At 38.9% G+C, this 21,008-nt stretch overlaps 1 long non-coding RNA gene across 1 annotated transcript; it reads left to right on the top strand.

The window, feature by feature from the left end:
* The first annotated feature begins 606 nt into the window (after positions 1-606).
* On the top strand, positions 607-7,255 carry LOC102021336. The gene is made up of 2 exons (XR_260302.2): positions 607-917; positions 6,978-7,255. It is a non-coding gene; the product is annotated as an uncharacterized LOC102021336 (long non-coding RNA).
* The last annotated feature ends 13,753 nt before the right edge of the window (positions 7,256-21,008 follow it).

The following is a 21,008-nucleotide window of genomic DNA, read 5'->3' as shown; positions in this document are numbered from 1 at the left end:
CACACAGTTTTGGAGGTGGGAATATTAAGATGGCTTCTAGTGGTGGCCATCTTGATGTGTCATAATACAGTAAAAGGCATTGTGTGGTGAGGCAAAGCACTCATGCCAGGGATTGGTGCCTTTATAACAGAGTTACTCCTTAATGAAGCACTAATAGCACAGTATTATTATTACAGTACATGCCTGTAATGCTAGCACTTGGGAGGCTGAGAGAAGGATCACGAGTTTGAGGCCAGCCTGAATTGTATAGTAAGACTTTATCGCAAGAACAAACAAAAACATGGGAAATAAAAAATCCATTAATACATCAATCAGCTAATGAATACATCAATTGATAAAAGTAAAATCACCACGAGACAATCACCTCCTGCAATCGTTTGGGTCTAAGATGTCTCCTGAAAACCTTCATGTGTTCAGAGATAGGGCTTTTGGGAGTGAGTGGATCATGAGGGTTCTGACTTTATCAGTGGATTAATAGATTGATGAGTCTGAAGGCATTATTGGGAGGTGGTGGACACCTAGGAGATGGGCCCTGGTTGAAAGGAGTGATTTGGGGGCGTGGTCTTGGGGACTGTACTAATGTGCTCCTCAGCCCCTCCCTTTTGGGCTCTTTTCTCTCCTTCCTGGATGCTATGAGATGAGCAGCTTTCCTGTGCCTCGCCCTTCCGCTATGATGTCTCTGCCTCATTGAAAACCTAAGGAAATGGAGCCACTAAAAGTGGACAACAACCCTCAAACTGTGAGCCTAGTAAGTCCTCCTTTCAGTTGTTTCCTCAGGTATTTGGTCAGTGATGAAAAGCTGATTAACATACTTCCCAAAGCTCCCACTTCCAAATACTACCCACAGCTGGCTTTGGGGATGATGTTTCAAACTCATGAATTCTGGGACCTTCAAACCACTGCAGGTGTTGAGAATGGTAAGTGGTTTCAAAGCAATGTTACCAGGGTTTGCAAGTGAATTTGCAAATGAGTTGTGGGGAAAAGAGAGGAAGTGAAGGGACTGCAGTTATGTTGGCCTGGGCAGACAGAGACATGGGGTTGCTGTTCACTGATGTGGGTAGAACCATGGATGGAACAGGGTTAGGGAGCAGAACAGGAGTTCACTGGGTGCCTGTTTAGTCACATTGAGAATGGAGCATGAACATGCACCTGCATCCTTAACTTTTCAGCTCTCGCGACAAAGGAGCCTGCGTTATAGCAGAGTGTGCTTGCTGCCTACCTTATAGCCCATGACAACAGGCTGCTGTGGAGCTTGCTAGCCTGCTCAGTCAGGTTGTGGAGAGACACCTTGGCCACCATCTCTCCTACCAGGGGCCCCAGCTGTCTATCACTGCCCATCTCTCCCAGGGCAATGCATCCAGCTGTGCTGTCCGTGTTTATTCTTCCTGAAGGAAGTTGTCTAGACAATGTCTCTCACTCCTTACTAATTCAATTTTGCTTTTTTCTTACAATTTAATTTCAAAGTGATGAATAGAGAGAATACATTTTGTTTCTTGCCCAAGGTACTTACCTTCCACAACTAGACAACACTGTACAATTTTAGCACAAAACGGATACTCAGAATGCATATCCTGGGGACAAAATATTAACTATTACTGAACTCATTGAAAAACAATTTTGTTTTAGTTTTATGTAAGTTCATTTCAAACCAGAAAGATATGACACAGGAAATAAATGCAATTAACATTGAAATGCATGAATACTTGTGGTAGAAAAAAAAAAACCTGAAAGTATCTCTTTTCTTCTCTTTAGACTTGAAGAAGAGTTCCTATATTTTGAAATATTACATTTATCAAAGTCTGAAAGTCTGGCACTTGTTCATTCTTAAACTGATGCCAAGAAAATGAGATGATTGTCACCTGCTAGAATAGAAGGCCCCTTTAATTTCCTAGGACAGCAGAAAGTTGCAGAGTGGGAAGCCTGCAGAAAGGTAACTGGAATGGAAAACCCCATAAAATTGGCTACAAGCCCGACTGAACTTTCTCTGGAAGGATTTGCAGCACAGGGACTGCACTGTTAGGCAGTGAGCTGCCCAAGATGTCTCCTGGGCTTTCCCCTATTGAGTGTCTGGCTGGGGCCTGTGAAGGACCAGAGATTTGCTTCTGGATGTTAATGTGCTCATATTTCTTCTGTTACAAACAGGGGACTCAGGCTAGCCATTTTCTTCTCTCACAGTATCTCTGTGTGTCTCACTTCCAGCCCCACCCTCTGCCCTGGTGCTTTGGATGGAGAGATAGTTTGTTTGCCCACCTATGGATGCGCGTCCCCTCTCTAGGCAGTCTTTGTCTACTGTCACGTCCTTCTGCACTCCCAGTGGGCAGTTCTGGTTTCCTGCTCAGACCCTGTTTATTGTCCTCACTTGTCTCCCAGCTGTGATGACAGCTGCTGCTGATGGCTTACAACCAGCTGCATCCTTCTGTGGAGCATTGCCCTTGGTTGATGGCAATCACCTAGCCTGGAGATGCCAGGAAGGTTAACTCCCCCATCACCAAATGACCAATAACTAATAAATCAGAGGACATAAAAGCCTGGTCCCTTTGCCCCAAAGCTAGACAATTCTGCAGTGCAATTGCAGAGCCCAGCAGGTGAGGTGAAGGCTGCTGAGGTTAAGGCTACCCTTTCTGAGACCACATTTTTTTGCTGAATTTCTTCTCTTTCTCTGGATCACCCTTTCTCCTATACATCTTCTGAGAGCACTCCCTTAATACTTACGTGCACACATATCTCTAGTTCAGGCCCTGTTTTTAGGGAACCCAAGACAATAGTCTTCTGGTCCCAGAATGAGAAGCACACGCTATAATATGTTACCTTCGGGAAAAACAATTCTGCTGTTTTTGGTGTCATTAGATTCCTTTGATGTGTACAAAGGCAAAATGTAGTGAGTCTGCACCTTAGTGGTAACTGTTGTCCCTTGAAGAGATACTTGCCAGTGTTTGCCATTCACCTGAATGCCAGGTTATTGGAAGGCTGACAATTTAAGTAAATGATGCGTAATTATGATTACAACGAGTATGCAACATAAATTGCAATCACTAGGGTTTCACAAAAGACCATTTTAAGTTGCAGATGTCTTCTGATTTTCTTCATGATGCCCAATTTTTTGAACAAAGTCTATAACTAATCTTAGTATATAGTTCTCTAGAGATAGTGTCCTAACACCTCCCTTGTTTTTTTTCCTCAAAGTGCAGGCCATGGACCAGCAGTATTAGAAGTACCTCAGAGCTTATTAGAGGTGTAAAGCATTGAGCTTTATTCCAGACTAGCTAAGTCAGAATTTGCATGTTTAATAAGCTTACTGAGAAGATTCTTCTATGTCTGAAAGTTTGAGGATCCTAGCTCAAAGATGTCCTTTCAGCAAGCTTTGCATCATTGTAATAACTGCAAAACTTGGATAGTAACAGTCAGAATCCACAAAACTATAGCTCAAGGAAGAATAGCTCAGTCATTGGGAGGCGCTCTATTCTGTAAAGCAAATCACTCAGAACAGAACCTGGAACTGAAGTTACACAAAAGATTTCTGAGAAAACAAAAAGGATGTTACAAGCTTCCTAAACCTCACCTTACAGAAAACCTCTTCATGAGGTAAGATAGAAGAAATAAAGATAGGTAGAAAGGAGATGAGAAAATCATAACTTAAAAATTCTACTGATAAGAAAGACTGTGGCTTCAGGACACAAAAGTTAGCCAAGCCTTTTTGCCTTCCAAGAAATTTACTCCAAAAAATGCTTTTTCTAAGTGTCTGAAAAATACACTTAGCATGTAGGTTGGGGGCAATGCTTTTCATCTGTGAATGGAGCCTGTGGTTTTTCTTCCATAGACCTCCACCTCCAAGGAAGTAGCACGATTTAGTGGGCAGAAGACCCACTGAATAGTGCTGCTTTAAGCACATCCAAATAGTTGGAATTCTCACCCAACCCACCAAGTGGAGAGCTTGACAGACAATAGGAATACATACCCCAGATCATTCATCTTGGAGACACTCTCAAGACCACATAAAAATCTCGAACTTCAGGACATAATGCTCCTCTCTATTCTCTCTGAGTGTGTACTTTTAAAATTCCACCTAATAAGCTTCTTTATGCCTCTAATTGAGATATCTTAAAAATTTTCTTCTTGGACAGAAGTCGATGAACCCACAACCTACTCCGTGGATGTGAAGAATTGAAGTCCCCAGCTCTTCTTTGGGGCATCTCCTCTGATCCCCATCCAGTGGCATTCAGAACCTGTTTAGTTGATATTTATTATTAGCTGTGTGTTGAAGTCTAAAAAGATTAATTCTGTGGTTTTAAGACGCCCTGGAAATTTGAAAGAACAATTAAAGAGGGGAAAGTGATTTCCTGGAGTTCTCAAAGTATACTTCTGGCACAAGAATGTGTGTTGCATCAGTGTGCAACTTGTTAGACATGAAGGTTCACCCTGACCTACTGTATCAGAAGCTCTGAGGATGTGGGCCAGTCATCTGCGGTTCAATAAACCCTCTAGGTGATTCTGATGAATGCTCAACGTTTGTTTCTACTCTCCTGGAGGAAGCAGAGAGTGACCTTGATGACAAAGGGAAAACAGAGATACACTGTATTAATAGTCTGGTAGATCTTAGGGATCATCTTGACTTGATCAAGGGACTCAGTAGAGGTGGAGTTTAGAAAGAAAGGGCCAATTTTAGTAAAGACACAGTCATGAAATAGCTATATTGGGCCATACGAGTGTACAGTAGAGCAGAGGCCAGAGGGGATATGACGAGATCATTGTATGACATTCCAGGAGTTTTCCTTTGAACTTATAAGTGATGTGGAGCCATTCATTTCTAACAAGTACAAAACTATGGGTAATAAAGAAAAAAATGTGAAAGCATTAAAGTTTAAAGTGAGAGGATTTCATAATCTAAAGGTTTAATATTTCCTAGTGTACTGAACAAAGGAGGCACTATTCTTTTCAGTTAAGTCATGAATAATGCCATGTAGATAACCCTGGAGTCATAGACATAAAGTACTGAAATAACAGGATCCAGTCATCCCAGCTGTGATGAACCTGGGTCTTGATTCTGAGATAGCAATCACTGTAGGAAATAAAAACAATTGCATTCACATTTTAGGGCACTGTTCAATATTACCTAGCACAATCGTATCTTTCTTCAAAATCTCCTTTCTACTTCATTCTAACAGTATTTTCATAACATGCATTTTGGTTTACCACAACCCCTTTACACCTTTGTGCTTTGACCTAGTTTTCAAGCCACAGTCAGCGTCTAGTTAAATAGAATTGATTTGAAGTAGATTTTTCAAAACATGAAACCACAAATTTAATCTTTGTACAAATAGTAGTAGTCATAGAAATCAGCCTATCAGCTACTGATTTTGATGAGCTCCCGACTTTAATTTTCTTTCTTAAAATTTTCTTGGTTTTTGTTAAGTTCCGTGGACTGACACAAAATTACATGCATGATGCTCTCTCAAGTATGGGAACAGGAGAATACTAAAACAGAAGATCCAAAATGTCCTTTAGAATGGAGAAATACAATAAGTACATAAAAATTTATAATTCTATCAGCATCATGCACTAGCTACACTGTTTGGTTTTTGATGTTTAAGTTATGATACAGTTAAAAAATAAAAACAAGATGATGTCTTATTGAATTTGGGAAATGAAGGTGTCTCCTTCCACTACCTGTGTCAAATAACATTACTTTAAGGAAGCCATAAGGATTCACCATAGACTGTTTCCAAGATAAAGGAACACCTCCCCTCTCCCAGGCAGGGGAGTCTGTACTGCCTCACTTACCAGGTGCAGCTCTTAGGGTATCAGCCTAAGTGTCTTGGTACCGCTGACATCCTATGGGGAGAGGTGCCAGCTCTAATGACGAACGCAGTCTCTCTGTGTTTTAGTTCTCACTGGAACAAATCTTCTTAAAGCAGCAAAGAAAGACATAGGTTGTATTTGATGGCCTTTGTTAATAGTTAAAAAAGCATTCTCTAAAAATTCACAAAGTGTTCTCTGCAGTTTTACTACCAATGGTGGTCTTTGGTTTATTGCAAAGTAGGATACCCACTTATGCAACTGAAACAAATGGAAAACACATTACTGGAATGTTTTGTGTAGTGGTTTTTAAGTTACAATTCAAGAATAAGAAAACTGTGGCATTTACACAGGGCTACATGGAGACAAGATGGATGTTTGCTTCATAATTTGGAATAGAATATTTATATGAGTGATGTTGTGCTGCATAAGGTAGTTTTATTTTTACTATTATCACTGTTAATTCAGTGACTAATAAGGTAATTGATCATATCATTTTGACAAACCAATTCAGTAAAAGTACACATTTCTTTTCTTTATTATATATTTTTTCTATACCAACTGGGATGTAAAAATGTGAATGTTAAGTCAAATTTATAATCATACTTAGGTTTTCTATCTTCCAAACATATTTTTCCCTTACTGTCCCTTCTCACAGGATCTAAGCCTTCCCTTGCCAGCCTCTGTGCCCCAGAAAGAATGGCACACTGTAACCCAACTTGAGATACAAGCAGCACAGCTTCCACTGTCATTTTCTTGAGCTGGAGCTCTGTGGGCTTTGATGAAAAAGGATATGCCACATGCCAAATCCTCAAGCTCCATCAATATGTGCGTCCTCTGAGACCAGTGTTGTGAGAACGAGGGACATTATTACTACTAAAGCATACATACAGGTGGTGCCTACTCAGGGCATGTCACTCAGGACACATGTTTCTCTGTACTTTCTCTGACTTCAGAGTTGTATAAGGAAATCTGAGATGTTCAATCGTCAAAAATATCCATCATTAAAACTTTGTATATTGCCATTAAAACTTTGTATATTGCCATCCTTAAAGACTTAAGAACCCCAATAGCTTTCAATTTAAGCTTTTATTAGATAGTACTCAATTTTTGATGAGCAATCAAAACACTGTCTTCTGATGCAGATGAGTATCAAACAATCACTGTCCTGTTTCCTTTCACAGATAAGATATGATGCCTGCAATAAGGAATATGGAATATGTCTGTGCACAAGGATCCACAGAATGATGGAACAAACATACGCCTTTCTAGAGCTTCTACTCCTGTGTGCCTGCATTTATCCCTTCACTGCAGAGAAGCCAGTGTTTACATTTGCTAACCTAAGAAACAAGCAAGAAGCAAGAAAGTGGGAATGGGGACTTTTTTAAAGCTTCAGCCTTGCCAAGAAGGGAGGGGAGTTTCTGAGCTTCCTTTATTATAAATAATCTCCTTTGTTCATCTATTTTGTCAGTTTTCAATAGTAGTATTATTTTGCCTGTGCAAGTGAAACAAATCTTCAACCAAAAAAAACAAAAACAAAACAAACAAACAAAAAAAAAAACAAAAAAAAAGCACAGCCAAAAAGCAAATGTTCAGTATTGATAAAAAGAGCTTGAAGATTGACGCCACATAGACATATGAAGCTATAACTTCAGTTATTGTCTGTGTATGGCTGTAGGGGTTAAAGCATTGAATGAACGTTCAGCAACTGCAACATTAATATGTCTGTGTTTCTCCCTTTGACCATGAATGTATAGGGAAACTTCTGAATGACATAGCAGAGGGCCGCTTAAACTCTTTAGCATCGCTTGAGCAACCAGGCTTTATCATCTATGCTTGTGCAACGGACCCCAAAATTAATGTTCTACTGTTTTGAGTTCACTAACTTAAATGAAAGAATTTCACTATAGGCATGCATCTTGACCCCGGAGAATGAAAGTTTTAATGTAATTCTCAAGAAGTTTATGTAGTGCAGGAAGAAGATTCACTGCCACAAGAATGTGAAACAGTGAGTTCTCCATCTTGAGCAACAATATTATCTAATAAAATGCATAATGAAAACCCCCTATCATGTGTTATTATTACCAAAGTATAATTCAGGCATGATCAGATTTCATCGGCAACCGATTGCATCAACCATACATTTTGTTTTTTTACTGCTGTCTCCATGTTAGACTCTGCATTAATTCATTGGCTCTGGCATACACCTGTCTCATGGTTTGAAGTTCATGGCTGCTTGGCCCAGGGGTTTCTGTTATTTGGATACAGACATCCAGCATAGCAATACTTACCACTTATCAGGCACTATTTTCTAAGCAGTGGGCTAAGTTCATGTGAACCGTCCTATTTTTAGGCTTAATGCAAAAGTATTTCAAAATTTTTTTTAGGAAAAAACTGAATATTTCAAAGGACGACTCAAATTGTCCAAGTTCTTGTACTTAGGAACAATAGTTTTGAAACAAACTGATCTGATTCCAAAACTAGCGGCCTTACCACTGGACTGTATTGTTTCACATAGTATTTAAAATCAAATATGAATAATACTAACTTTAATTTACAAGAATTGAGGATCATTCCAAAAGACAGCTAATCCTATTATCCTTTGTCTCATTTGTTGGATACATATTATATATTATTTTTGAGATAACAATTTATAGTTTAAGGTAGTTTTAAGTTATTTACTGACCTACTTGAAAACTAGAATACTGATTATCTATAAATTGCCCTCTATCAAAATAATTCAGTAATGTCATAAAGAAGCAATCATTTACTGCTGCTATGCCTCCTAGTTCTGGAGGTGGCACGAGGTCAACTGGGTGATTCTCCTTTGCAGCCCAGAAGTGGCCAGTGGTCAGGCTAAGAACAGGACTAGGACATTTAAAAAACCTGTTCACACTCAGCTATGGTCCTAGGCTAGGAAGACATGAACTGGTATGGGCGGGGGCTGGGCTTCAGGTTCTGTGTCTATGGGGCATCTCCAGAAGAGCAGCTTCAGATAGCCACATAATTTTGCCTGCCAACTGTGCGTTAGAGTCTGCATTAATTCATTCGTTCCCGCATGTACCTGCCTCATGGTTTGAAGTTCGTGGCCACTTGGCCCAGTGGTTGCTGTTACTTGGAAAGAGAGAGAGAGGAAGGAGGAGGAGGAGAAGGAGAAGGAAAGGAGGCAAGGAAGGAGGGAAGGAGAGGGAAGGTGGGAAGAAGTAAGGGAGAGAGGAAACAGGCAACACACACTGAGCAGTGAGTTTAGTTTGGGACACATGGAGACACTGCAATTCCCAGAGCACTCTGTATGCGCAGTCGTGGGCTCATCCTGAAGCTGCCAGTTACCCTTTCTATGAGAAGTTGGAACAGGGTATCCCTTGCCCACTAATTTACTGTCATCCTCTAACAGAGTGCTTGGAACATACTTGGTGCCCAAGAATATTAATAAATAAGTAACTGAATAAATAAATGAAGGGATAACTGAATGAATGAGTGAATGACTTGGGAAAAAGAATACTACAGAGGAATTTTGCATTTCCCTCTCTAGATATAAGGAAAGAATGACTAAGTTGAGAAGACAGGGAATACTTTCACCTTTTTATATGTAAAAATATATTAATTTAAAAAGCTAAGTAATATCAATGCAAATACTATATTATTAATAAATATTATTATATAATAAAATTATAATTTTTTCTTCCACATGAATATAAATATAACTTAGCTAATAAAAGCAAATATTCCAAACTCTTTCAGTGTTAAACTAGTTCATATAAACTCAGAACTGATGGGTAGAACACAGAGTCATGAGAAAATTAAGAGGTAATTAAAACCTTCACCGTTCCCAGCTTTCCACCATTAAAATAAAGGAACTTCCTTTCAAATTAAGCAGCAATTGAAGTTAGTAAAATCACAGAAGGCTCAGGAAACTAGAACTGCAGGACCAAAACATAACCAGACTGGATATGTCTTCATGAAGCCTCAGAGGTATAATTAAAAAAATTACTGGGTTAATTTGCTTTTCTATAGCAAATGGCCCCTGAAAATGATAGTGTAATTTATCACCCAGGCATGAGGATGAAAAGTTCCTTCTGGGTAGCCAGACCTTGTGTTATCTCAAAAATTCTGATGTGGTGAGATTTCTTCCATCTTTAATGAGTTGGACACAATCTACTGGACACAGTAGAGTTCCTTGTTTTCACCTTTCATTTCTAATTTTGGCAATTCAAGCTTTCCTGTTAAAAAATAAACATAAAAGCCAAAAAAAAACAATAGCAAGACAAACTGAGAAAAAAGTCCAGATATAGGAGAGCTTAGTATTTGTTGTGGCGTTTAATCACACTTCAGTGTTGTTTTCTACCCAACTTAGAAAACCGCCATTGCCATGATCCCTCCTGTCCTAACTCTGCTACCTCTCATCCACTCCAAAAAAGAACCAGTACTTTTCTTCCTGCTGTGTGTTGGTGACTTAGGAATTTCAAGATAGAACAATAGGTTCTGACTGTGAAAGCTCTGTTATTAATGAAAAGCTAGAGAACATATTTTGAGGTTGAGTAGGATTTTTCAGATACTTCTTTGACATTGTAGAAAAGTAGGTTTTGTCTATCACTCTGGATAGAAACTTAACTAGAAATTCATAAAATAGTCTCTGTTTTGATTTATTCATTTTTCATGCTTTTTGTCCAGTTTTTAAATACTTAAATACTCAGGCATTCCTGAGTCCATCTTTTCCTGTTGAATAAATTCAATAATTATGCAGCCACGTTATGTCTCAGTTTCTTTTGTAAAATGGGGATGAGAATATTTACATCACAGGACTATACTGAGGGTGAATTGCACTAATGACACTGAGCCCTTCGACTCATGCTATTAGCTGACAAGTGTTTAGATTCCTACTGATTACTGAGTAGACTATGTGCCACTGACTGTGCTAAGCACTAGGTGTATAAAGAAGAAAAATTAAAGCTACTGTCCTCAAGTATCTTCCAGTGTAGTGGGAAGCAGTCATGCCAACAATGATGAGAAATGCTTTCACATGCTGAATGTAAGACTGGATGTCTCCATTGAAAGAGTCACAGAAATGTTCTAGTTCTGAACTAAAGCAGTGGACAAGAAAATGAAGGCTTAGTGAGGTCACAGAAAGGAGAGACTATGAAGTTTTAGAGAGCAGAAAAATGTGATATGGCCAGTAGACATGTACCTGAGATTTGGATATATGGATCTGGAAAGGTTCTGGTGGATGACTGGATGAGAGAAGAGTCAGCTGATAGGCAATAAAGGATATCATTGAGCCAGATGAAGTGGCTTAAGAATAGAGCCCTCCTTTTCTAAGCATGCTACCTGAGCTATCTTCATTAACACTCATGAAAACCCTTAAATTAAAAATATTAGGTACTATTAGGTTTCAGCAATGTGTGACAGAGATCAAAAACAGCTTTGGCTTAAAGAAAATAAACATTTTGTTCTTATTAGATATATTCTAGCTAACACAATTGACAAATGGACAAAATAATAGAATTGGAATGTGTTATTTTGGATCCCTTAAAATTTGTAGTGAGATCAGTGCAGGCAATGATTATTAATTCCTGCTAATATCATAATAAGAACAATACATTATGTGTCCCTATCTAAATTCATACCACTACTGTGAAATAATCTTTCTTAATGACACCTTTTTTAAAACAAGCTTTTGCTCTACCTTTTCATAGGAAGGAAAGATGGTGAACAGAGGAACACGTTAAATAACACCTAGGTACTGCTAACTCTCAATATCAACATTGTGGGAGACAAGACAGGATTTATTCAATGAAAAATTTCAAAGAAAAAATATTTGAGGAGTAAATCATATCAGTCAAATATAATTTATAAATCTTTATAGATCTTGATTTTTAAAAAATTAGGAAGCCTTTGGAAAGTCAACTACTGATGGAATATTAGATATTATTAAGTATTACTGTTTCAAGTGTGATACAATGGAAATATTTCATACCTTTTATAAATATGTACTGATTTATGTATGAATAAAATAATGTCTAATGTTTCTAGCATTTGCTCCAAAATAATATGGTAAGTTTGAAATGAGTGATACAAATGAAATCAGAATTATCACGAGTAGATAACTGTTAACATTGGCTGAGATGGAGGGGACACTATACTAACTTCTACTTTTTAGTTTATGTTTAAACTTTTCAGTATTAAAATTTTAATTAATTTCTATGAACAATAGAAAGAATGGATACTCATGGAAACTAGCAATTTCTAAAACATAGGTAAGCATTTATGTTTGTTTTAAATATGATGAAATTGTGACTTAGAAAAGAGACATGGATGGAATCCTAGAGAACACCACACTGTAATGGGAAGACTTAGGAAAGAAACGAAGTAGAAGGCAGAGATGGAGATGAGGATTAAGTAGGAAAATGACAGGAGAATGACATTTTCCATAGCAATGAAGTTACAGGGGTTTTGGAAAGGAAGAATCTTAGAAAAGTTAGGGTTTTTTTGTTGTTGTTGAAGAAATTCATGAACCAAATTCTGATTAAGAACCAGAATTTATTAAACTCACTGTCAGGAACATATTTTGATCAAAGTGAGATTTAGTTAGCTTACTATGGTAAAGGAGAATACCAGCTGAGGAGTTGAGGGGATTCTTGCTAAGAGAGGTGGAAGGGCTTCTTAAGGGATTTTTGACTTATGCTGGATGATGTCTTAGTCCATTTGAGCTGTTATAATGAAATACCCTAGACTGGTGGCTTATAAACAACAGAAAATGACTGCACACTATTCTGGTGATAAGGTCAAGGTGCCAGTAGATTCCTTCTATCGGAGGGAGGGAGACTTCCTCATAGCCAAGGCCTTTTGGTTGTATCCTCACATGGTGGAAGGGCAAATGAGCTCCCTTTGTCTTCTTTTATAAAAGCACTAATCTCATGGCATAACCACTTTGCCAAAGGCTTCCCCTTTTGATACCATCACCTTTGGGGTTAGAATTCACAATGATCCCAACATTCAGACTATAGCAAATAATTCTAAGGAAGGGTGAAGGGAATTGGGTTTGGTTCCAGACAAGATGTTATCCAGAAGCTGGGGCACCAGGATAACTTTTCTGTAGGAGGCTGGAAAGTTGAAGCAGGCTAGATACATGGCTGAAAACAAAGCAGCCATCACATACAAAGCAGAAGGGGGGTAGGTTAAGCACTTGTGAGTGCCAGCTGGCCTTGTCTCTGTTCATATGCTTCAGCCATTGTTGATGGTCAGTGAGGAACACCACAACCTATTTGTTAGAAGAATCATTTTTTTTTATTATCTGAGTTCTCTATGTGAAGTTTTATCCTGGGGTAGATGTGACCCCGGAGGATAACACAGCTGGTAGTTTCAAGGCCAACCAAATAGAGTTTAGACAAGATGGCTTAGCATCTAACACTTTGGGGAAACTTTATTTTTAAATTCGTTTTTTAAGAAGCACGCAAGTGGACATCTAAACTGATGAGAAAATGACAGAGACAAAAATGTATCTCAACTGATGTGAACAAGCATAAATTCCACAGCTATAAAGCAGAGTGAAAACAGCATAATCAATTACCCAGAAAAATCCCATGCAGAGAGAAAGATAACCCATTAAAATAAAAAATGAAAAGGAATCTCATTAACAGTTATAGCAGTCTTGAAGATTGTTTTAGACACTATTAGCAGAAATCCAAGTTGTATTGCTTTAATGCACTTCACACCATTAACTTTACGTAAAGAGTAGCACCATCAAGAAATAAATAAGACAATTCAACTGGCATTGCATGTGGGGTTATTCAAAACAATTGCCAATTAAAAAAAAAAACTCCAGATGCTTTTCCAGTTATGTTTTGGTATTGGCCACATCAAACAAGTTTATCTAGAAAAAGAAAGACAGGATTAATTGAAATAACTCGCCTTAATACTGTAAGTAAATAATAGGTCTAGCTGCTGGCCACTTTGATCTCCAACCAGAATTGTTTGAAAAACCACTTTTTGTTTTCTACATCATATTTGGCACTCCGATTTTGTGATAGAGCATTTGTCCACATTGCTGAGACACAGTACCTGATGCCCACAGCTTAAGGAAGCAGAGCCTCATGGGGGCTCACATTTCAGTCCAGTCAGCTGGCTCCAAGTCGGGATGGTGAGGCAGAGGTGCGTGGTGGAGGACAGCAGCTCGTGGCATAGCAACTGGAAAGTAGAGTGACAGTGAAGGGAGAGGGAGGGAGGAGATAAATCTCCTCCAGGGCATCCCCAGATCCCACCTCCTAACAGCAAGTGAGCTCTAAACTCATCACTGGACTAATCCACTGATCATTATCACAATTTCATCATTCAGTCACCTCTCAAAAGCTTCATCTATGAGTGTATGAGGCTTTGGGGAGAAACAAAGATATAATCCATAACAGAAGGATTGGAGGTTGGGAGCTATGGACAAATGGAACGTGTTTGCCCCAAGTGAAATCATCCCACTCAGCAAAGACTTCTGTGTTAATTTTCCAAGACATTGCTAGCTGCCCTGCCAGCCAGCAGAGCCATGGATATGCTGCGTATCTCTGTCTACTGTCAGTCTTCTCCCCTGCTCTCCTCCCGTATGTCCTCCCTAACCCTGCATCTTTGTATCTCTTTCTTGCCTCTCATCTCCAATAGCCACTTGAATCAGGAAAGTTCCCTGGTTTCCTTAATCCCAAGAATGCCTGGGCTCAGTTAAACACACCAAATCTTTGATGCCGATATATTTTTTCATCATCTCTTCTCATGTTTATTTTTCTCGTACTTTATATGCTTTAATGCTTCTGGGTTTCTATGTTCAACGTTTTACTGAAAAAATTAATTTCATTTCTGCTACTTTCCAGAGTAGAACTGCTACTGATATTTTTATCACCATCACCATCATCATTAATTATTTACTCTTTGCATTGTGCCACCAGAAAACACTCTCTGGACAAATATCTTCCATCTGCCATAGCATTCTTTAATTTTGTCGCCAGGGAGTTCCTCCAGGTACAAGTCCTTTATAACTGGCAAGTTAAGCATCAAGTGCTAAGAAACGTACCTAGACAAGAAGTTACAAAGCATTACTATTGATAGCTTTTTGTTTTGCTTATTTTAGTGCTGGGGATTAAACTCAAAGCCTAAGTGAATGCTAAGACATGTGCTATCAGTGAGTGATATCCCCAGCCCTAGAAAACATTTTTACATTGTCCTTTCTGCACGTGGTAGGAGACCTCCCTCCCTTGATTGTACACCTCTACACAAAAACATTTCAACTAGAGTAACTCTCTAGTGCCTCTCCAACCCTTCACCCACTTTTCCCTAGGAGAAAAGAAGAATCCAGAAGAAAAAACTAAGCATGCTTTCCTTGGGGCTTGTCCTGCGGGACCAGATTTCACTCTCAACTCTTCTAAAAGGGAAGTTTTGCAGGAGCCATTGCCATGAGAAATGGTGCTGTTTCCCCCAGTACTTGTAACTCATACATAGGTTCCAGTCAGGAGAGCCACAGTGCACTTTCTTAGGCCTAGAGTTTTCCAGGCATAAGTGTTATATTTTGAGTTTTGTCAATGTCTACATCAATCTCGCAATTGGTTCCAAATTTGAGTGGAAAAATACTAGACATTCACTTTTTAAAATTCCTGTATGAATTTTCTTTAAAAGAAGATTTCCTGAAGTTGAGATAAAATTCTTTCAAGCTCAACTTTCTACATGACCCCTCAATGAGTTCACAGTTGGACTGGGTTTCATAGTTCTTCCTATTTACCTGACACCTCCCCATCCATCGCATGTTAAATGCATGAAGCCATGGACTTGATTAGGATTGCTACAAAGGAGTCAGGTATGACAGTCTGCCTAACTATATCATGCTGTTTTTATGATGCTAGAATCAATGATTCTTAAAGGGAGAATTCTCCTCTTTGACACATAATGCAATTCCCTTATATCATTATTCAACAAATAGGCCTGCAGCACATGTAACATGAATGCTGCGTTTTATGTTCTATCTTAGACGGGTCTCCTTTCCTACGACAAGGAAAGCTCATGAGACACATTCCTAAACAACTGTCTGCTATGCACCTTCTGGAATAATGTTTGTTTTCATGGAAGGTAAACCTGAAGCTAGCTGGCATTTCCTGTTCTTCTCTTCCTAACTACATTGTAAGGATGATACCTGGAAACACAGCAGCCATTCTGTACCTATGAGGCTGATGAGGATGAGGATGATGACACTCATGAAATAATGAAATCATTCGCAAGTTAAGGATGTTGAAGCAACAGCATAGAAAAAGCCAGAATTCCTATTTGCAGTGGGTCTGAATCAAAGCAACCAATTGCCTACTTCCAAGATTCCTTTTTACTTTGAGAAGGCATGGAATAAACTTATTTATGGAGACTCGCTAGTGTTTTGCTATCTGTAGTCAAATGATTCTCTAATATACTACCTGCAGTAATAGATAGGACCTTGTACCTACTCTGAAGCCGCCCATAGTATAGAGTTACATTAATATAGGTAAATACCATCATGGTAAAGGTAAATATAGAAAGGCTAACAATTGAAAATAGACTAATTTCTTTGGAGTGTACTTTTTGGAAAAGGTAAATCTGAGATAAAACTTGAAAATAAGGGCTTGGTAAAGTAATAAGATTAACAGAACTAGAGATCCCATTATAAATGATAGCAAGAAGACAAAAATGAAGAGGGGAGGAAAGCCATGCAAGGATGGAGAATGGAGGATAACCAATGGCAAGACGTGTATCAGCTTAAACCTATGCCAACCTCTGCCCTCAAAACTGTGGCTAAAATATTGTCCTCCTTACTTTGTGTTGAGTGCACAAGGAACTGTCATACATTATGGACAATGGATTGTGTTCAATCTTTATGGAGCCCACTGGTCTCTTCTTTGTTTATATATATATATATATATATATATATATATATATATATATATATATAAAATGTTTTGTCATGATTTGATCTCTAAATCTAATAAACATTCCTTAATTCCAAAAAATCAAACTTTCTCAGGTGCTTACCAACAGATATTCTTTCAGTAGTCTACTCTGAGAACATATCTGGGACTTATACCTGTGTTATATCTTCTTTGAAGGTCTCCAACTTTCTTAGTTACTTTTCTCTCATTGCTGGATGAAATACCCAATGTACAAAGTAAATGGAGGAAAGATTTATTTAGCTCATGATTTGTAGAGGTTTCAGTCCATAATTGGTTGGCTCCAAGGCAGGGTGGCACATTGCTTAGGGGCAATAGTTCATGGCAGCAAAAGACAGCAAAAGCAATGAGAGAGAGGAAGACAAGCCTCTTTCTGTCCCTTATATTGAATCCAGTTTACTGGGGTTAGGGTAGTGCCAACCCAATCAGTGGACTGATCCAACAATCACTCACCCTTAATCCTAGCACCTTCCATCCCAGCCTTGCACTATGAATTACACACTGTAGATTCAGCCACCTTTGAAAAATCCCTATGACCACGTGAGGCTTTGAGGGAGCATCCAGACACAAACCATAACACCACCAGCCTTTTTATGTATTCATGGTCCAGTCTTCTTTCACCTTCAGTGGTGGTTGAGTGAATCCAGAAACTCATGGAAGCTGCTGGTAGCTTGGCATGTTGTTTGAAAGGAGAGAAGATGGAAGTCCAGAGTGGCTTGGTGGTGACCAAGCTGGGCAACTTCAGTGAGGGTGTTTGGAGTGATCTCTATGGCTTGATGATGATCCTGTCAGTGGTCCCCATTTCACTGACATCAGTACATCAGAATTTCTTGAATTTGGACTTATGATCAGCATGTACGTCTGTATGTATTTATGCTAATGGCCCAGAACCTTTCTACAACTCTGGGGCACCAATTCACGGATGAGAATCAGGCCGTTTGAGAAACTTATTTTCAGTTCATAAACTTTTGACTAGTTGAACACTTCTTGGTAAGCCAGTGCTGTTTTGGTCCAGCTGAGCTGATAAGTCTATTGAGGATGTCAAGTCTTGTTGGTCTTCATAGACCAAACCTTAGTGTGATCAGAATCATGTGGAGGACTTGTTAAAGCAGATTGCTGGACTCTACCTCCAGAGGTTCCCGTGAAGGAGGTCTGGCATGGGGATGGAGAATGTGCACTTCTGACAAATTCTCAGTTGATGCTGTTCTTGCTGATTGGTGATGACATTTCGAGAACTGTTCATATAAATACTATCTCAAATTAAATATGGTGCATAACTAGGCTAGCTGGTCTCATTGTCCTGTACAAGGACTGTGGATATCATTGTGAGCTATAGTGACTTTTGTATTAGTTTTCAAAATCTTTAACCTCTCGCATTTGAGTGCAGCTAGATAGTAAGTAATCACTACCATAGGGAAAGGGTCCTTCACTGAGAAGAAAGACTGCTCCAATTGCTTAAGAGCATAAAAGGACTTCTGAAGGTTTCCACTTGCTTAACAATCCAGTTCTTCACTATCACTCTCAGCTTCCTATTAAATGTTCAGAATAGATGAGGATCTGGAGTAGCTGCTGCACAGAAGCCTGAAGTCTTCAGTACTCAACAATGAAAGTCGGAGTTGTGACAGTGAATGCAGTCATCCAGTTAACAGCATCAATCAAGACTTTCAAAAGACCTCAGGGGAATCCCAGTGGAGTCCATGAGTCTGACCCTTTGCCAATTGGGAACTAGTAAGAGTAGAAATGAATCACTTGCTGTTTCTTAGATATGAGCAAGTACTTTTAAAGTACAGTATCTGCCGCTCATACCTTGATCACAAGGAACTAAACATTCTCATATAATCTGATCATTGCAATTGTAAGGGGCTATTACTAGAACTAGTCAGATAATTATTTTTTATTCTTCACTGTAATCAGGGGTCTGATAATAAATAATACACTCTCCTCTGAGCATTTCTGCCTATTAAGTAGCAGAATGTCAATAATTTACTAGACAGCTAGCTCATTCTTTGGGGGAATTTCCAAAGAAGAAAAAGACATATTTCCTAATGCTCTGTTTTTCCATTAATAGTGACATTTCCAGTTTTGCCAGAGCTGAATACTTTAATCCCAGTCTGGATACCACTCAATCTACGCCATTGAACTAATGCTGATCTTTAATTTCCTAATTCCTTGTCTCTGAGACTCCAATATTTGTTTCTTTGGGTAGTCAGAAAATATTTTCTCTGTCTAAACGCCTCTTTTCAAAATAAAGTCTTATAGAAGAGATGTTTGGGCCTCAATTAACATGTTTTTGCGTCTTTACCATATAATATTCCTTTCTATATGCATACAGGGATGTCTCAGGGCTCCCAACTTGAGTACTTATTAATATAACAATATTGATCATTGATTATCTAACAATGAATTTTATGGTTATCATTCTTTATATTGTGTTGACATGTTTAGCTTGTTAGAGATTAATATTCCTAGAGATTAATATAGGGAGATTAATATTCCTAGAGATTAATATAGGAATATTAATCTCTATTATAATCTATTTCCTGATAGATGAGGGAACAAGTACAGAAAGATTTCTAGTTTTCCAAATTTCCTGTTTACAAAGTCTACATACATCATCACTAAGCTAGACCCACTGCCTTCCTTTTCTGTATCCAGGGCATGTGGAGTGTGGGCTTGGTCTCAGATTTTTCCTCAGTTAGGGAAACCTTCCTCACCAGATCCTTGGTGGGGAAAATGATGGCATGGTGGCATGACTTATAGAAAGCTGCTGACAAACTTGGTTAAAGGATGAAGCATTTCTTCAAGGGCAAAGATATGGAAACACTTGAAGATGGCAACACAAAATGGTGAACCCTAGCCCTGCTCTTGATCTAAGAGACACCCCAAACCCTAAGTCTCCACTAGGACACTCAGCTGCTATTTGGATCCCCAGCCAAGGAAGTTTCACGAAGAGTAAGAAGTCTAATTTTGCTCTTCCGCTGGGCAATTTTGTACACTCCTGTATCTAGTTTTTGTCCACCCCACCTGACTTTTCTGGAATCGTTTACTAGGTTTAGGAGTTGGGACAAAATAACATGAGCTCATTCCCAAGTATGTAAGGCTAGACACAAAGGATCAAGTTCCCAAGTACAGCATCCCTCGGGAAGGACAGAATTAGCCCCCTTAGGTCCATTCCTGTGGCACTGTTATCCTCCACACCAATCATCACCTGATCTCCCTACGTAAGACTCAAATATTGGCATATTTCTCAACTTGGAAGTTTCATTTTTAACAGGAATCAAACTATTTTCTTCTTTATATCAGTGGGTCATGTGCATACTAGGAAATTGCCTAGGTACCGAGGTAATAATGCAGATAGAGTGGAGGGTGAGTGAAAGGGGACTGTTGACTCCTTTTTGTCACTGTTTCCTTAGTGCCCAATGCAGGGCACTCCTCGCCCAACTGGGTTAATTAATAGTCCTTCCTTGGGGAGGAGCAAATGAGGACTGGAGGGGAATGGAAGAAATGAAAGATTGCAGAAGTTCCCCACTGAAAGACTCCTATAGAAGACAATTTTGCTTCCCCACATCACAATCTCTTGGTTTCCCTCCAAGTAAAGCTGAAGCTTCTGTGCATAGTTTGTGAGATCAGGCTTGGCGCAAAAAGTACTGCATCCCATGTTAATTCTGCCCTTCAGCTCTCTGCCTTGGAGTTTCCGGCAAGATGGGGACCCTCAGCCGATGGGGAGGGAAGCTGGTGGCTATTATGACTGTTTCTTTTGGAAATTCTCATTGTCAGTGTGTTTGGGTATTTTCTTCTGGGCTTCTAATATTCTCTAGTTACTATCTTCTACTCTATTACTGAAATGAGAAGACAATGCTCCCTGGTATTAAACATATTTAAGTACTTTCCTGTTCTCAATTGGAAAATTGAGTGGAATACCAGTCCCAGGTATTCTACAAAGCTTTCGTGTCCTCAATAATAGTCACAAAAACTAAACAAAGAATTAAGATGTATTATGTGCAGGTCCCAACTCCCCACAGTGCAGACATGTATTAATAAAAATTTAGAAAAATAAGATAGGTGAATTTTTAAGAAAATCTATGTGGCCTCAGCATCAGTTAGTGAATATTTCCTACATGGACGATATGGTTTTAGTCTGGGTGTCTGTGAATAACACCATGATAAGGGTTCTGATTTTACGTTACTGAGTATAACTCTGGAAAGTTTAGCTTACCCACTGGAAAAATGCATCAGTTTATTATAATTATGGTGGAGGAAAGAACAGATTAAATTTAA

Source organism: Chinchilla lanigera, unplaced genomic scaffold (genome assembly GCF_000276665.1).
Source record: "Chinchilla lanigera isolate Chin_1 unplaced genomic scaffold, ChiLan1.0 scaffold00014, whole genome shotgun sequence".
NCBI classification, from domain to species: Eukaryota; Metazoa; Chordata; class Mammalia; order Rodentia; family Chinchillidae; genus Chinchilla; species Chinchilla lanigera.
This window is presented reverse-complemented; position numbering and strand designations above follow the sequence as displayed.